Below are 2,921 nucleotides of genomic sequence, written 5' to 3'. Positions count from 1 at the left end.
GGGCATCATGAGTTGCACCCATACAAGACAGGGAACTTAACTGATAAATGTGTGTCTGACTGCTCCACTGACTAGCTGTTCCCCCATCTCTCTTCCTCTCCTCTGCCCTTCCTATTCCCTGAGACACAAGAATGTTGAAATTAGGCCAATTAAGGCCCTTGGGCATAGAGAGCAGACAGGTTTTGCAGTGCGGGGCTTGGGTGTACAGCCATGTCACAAATGCTTCTTCACCGGGACTGGGACATCCCTAATGGCACAAAGTATCACCACAAGGCCTACGCCGGCACCAGTATCAGTGGTGCCATTGGTCTGCTCGCCTCCGCCTACAGCATCACACTCTAATCCCCAACTCGTTCCTGGAGGGAGTGGCCTGAAGAGAATGGTACGCATTTACCACAGCCACCATCAGTGCTTCTTACGGATGAGCAAAGAAAGTGGTTTCATGAGATGGAATCTATTCCTAGTGAAGATACTGTGAAGATTGTTGAAATGATGAAAAGGACTTAGAATATTACATAAAAACTGATAAAGCAGCGGCAGGGTTTCAGAGATGTGACTGCAGTTTTGAAAGAAGTTTTACTGTAGGTAAAATGCTATCACATGCTTCAGAGAACTCATTCGTGAAAGGAAGAGTCAATCAATGTGGCAAACTTCCTGCGTCTTATTTAAAGAAATTGCCACAGCCACCCTGACTTTCAGCAACCACCACTCTGCTATGTCAGCGGCATCAACATCAAAGCAAGACTCTACATTAGCAAAAAAAAAGTATTTTTAAATTAACGTATGTACATTTTTTAAAAGACATAATGCTATCGCACACTTAGTAGACGACAGGATAATGTAAACATAAATTGTGTATGTACTAGGAAACCAAAAATTTGTGTGACTCACTTCATTGTGATATTTGCTTTATTGCAGTAGTGGGTTGGGACTGAACCCACAATATCTCAAAGATATGCCTGTTAACTGTTTTATGGATATTTGGAGTAATTAAAATGTTTTATTTATTATTTATTTATTTATGCCTATAGCACCTGGTCTTCCTAGGTGGTCTCCCATCCAAGTACTAACCAAGCCCAACCCTGCTTAACTTCCGAGATCAGACAGGATCAGGCATGTTCAGGGTAGCATGGCCATAGACAAAATGTTTTAGAACTAGCTGGTAGTGGTGGTTGCATAACACTGTGAATGTACTAAATGCAATTGAATTGTTCACATTAAAATGGCTGGTTTTATATCATTTCAATGTAAAACGAAATGTCCAAAAACATGAATAAATATTTCATCAGAGAAGATACACATATGTCCAATAAACACATAAAAAGATGCACAATACCGTTAGGTATTAGGAAAGTGCAAGTTAAAACCACAATGAGATATCACTACACGCTCACTGGAAAGGCTAAAGTGAAAATGATTCACAGTATCAAGTTTCACTGAGGATTGGGAAAAACTGAAACTATCATGCGTTTTAGGTGAGACTATATATGTTATAGCCACTTTAGAATACAATTTGGCAGCTTATTTTTTTAATTAATTCTTTTATTGAAGTATAGTTGGTACAGAATCTTATACTGATTACATTAATTAGTTGAGGTGTACAATATTCGACATTTTTAATCATCCCACTAGTAATCATCCCACTAGTAATCATCCCACTAATTCTAGCAATCATCACTTGCCATGTAAACTTATTACAATATTATTTACTATATTCCCCTTCTCTTTTTCACCCACTCCCCTCCCCCACACTTCCCTTCCAGTAACCAACGTTTTGGTCTCTGTACGTCTGTTTAAAAAATGGAACGCTTCATGAATTTTCATGTCATCCTTACGCTGGGGCCATGTGAATCTTCTCTGTATCATTCCAATTTTAGTATATGTGTTGCTGAAGTGAGCACCACTTTGGCAGTTTCTTACAAAGTTAAACATATACTTATATGGCTAGTCATTACACTAAAGGTATTTTCACAAAAGAAATAAAATTGAATGTTCACATAAAGATTAATAGACAAGTATTCATAGCAGCTTCATTAAATAATAGCCTCAAACTGGAAACAAATGTTCAAAAATAGTTATGGATAAATTGTGTTATATTCTTACAATGAACTACTATTCAGCAATAGAAAGGAAAATGAAAAGGAACTACTGACACTTGCAGCAACAGGAATAAATCTTGAAAAACATTTTGCTGAGTAGGAAAAAATCCATCAAATGTAGTTTATATTTATATCAAATTATAAAAATGCAAAATGAATTCATAGTGACAGCAAGCAGATCCGTAGCTGCCTGAGATGGGCTCAGAAGGATTTGCAGCAGAGGACATACAGAAACTTTCTGGAGTAATGGAAATAGTCTATGTCTTCATTGTGGTGGGTATTTTTTTTAAATTAATTAATTAATTTTAAAATTTTTTGGTTGACCTCACAGATTGCAAGGACCTTGTCAGCTTACAATCTCTTACTTTTTTATTTTTTACACCTATAGCACCTAGTCTTCCTAGGTGGTCTCCCATCCAAGTACTAACCACGCCTGATCCTGCTTAGCTTCTGAGATCAGACAGGATCAGGCTTGTTCAGGGTAGCATGGCCATAGATTATGGTGGGTATTATATGGTAGAAACATTTGTCAAAACCCACTGAGCTCTATGCTTAAATGGGTGCATTTATTTTACATGGGTAAACCATATTGTATATACCACACCTTAAAAAATTTGCATAAAAAAAGTGATATAGGAAACAACTTGAAAGAGATCTCACTGGAAAAATATAGGATAATCGTGGAGAAAAGATGAGAAAACTTACTGGCACTTTTGGAAGTTGGTAGGGTGTCCAATTCATTGTGCTAAAAAGCGCAAACAATGAGAAGGAATCAAACACTTAAAAATCAATTAGAAAAATATACTTTGCAAAGAGGCATGT

The 2,921-nt window shown here is 37.2% G+C and overlaps 2 non-coding genes and 1 pseudogene across 2 annotated transcripts; all 3 read right to left on the bottom strand.

The window, feature by feature from the left end:
• Positions 1-1,022: 1,022 nt before the first annotated feature.
• On the bottom strand, positions 1,023-1,141 carry LOC120592743 (5S ribosomal RNA). The gene has a single exon (XR_005650202.1). It is a non-coding gene; the product is annotated as a 5S ribosomal RNA (ribosomal RNA).
• Positions 1,142-1,794: 653 nt separating this feature from the next.
• Positions 1,795-1,901, bottom strand: LOC120592757 (U6 spliceosomal RNA). The gene has a single exon (XR_005650203.1). It is a non-coding gene; the product is annotated as a U6 spliceosomal RNA (small nuclear RNA).
• A 577-nt stretch (positions 1,902-2,478) lies between these two features.
• LOC120592735 (uncharacterized) lies at positions 2,479-2,597 on the bottom strand (annotated as a pseudogene).
• Between the last annotated feature and the right edge of the window lie 324 nt (positions 2,598-2,921).

The sequence above is a fragment of the Pteropus medius genome, unplaced genomic scaffold (genome assembly GCF_902729225.1).
Source record: "Pteropus medius unplaced genomic scaffold, Ma_sr-lr_union100, whole genome shotgun sequence".
Lineage (NCBI taxonomy): Eukaryota > Metazoa > Chordata > Mammalia > Chiroptera > Pteropodidae > Pteropus > Pteropus medius.
The sequence above is the reverse complement of the archived record's forward strand: the minus strand, read 5'-3'. Positions and strand labels throughout refer to the sequence as shown.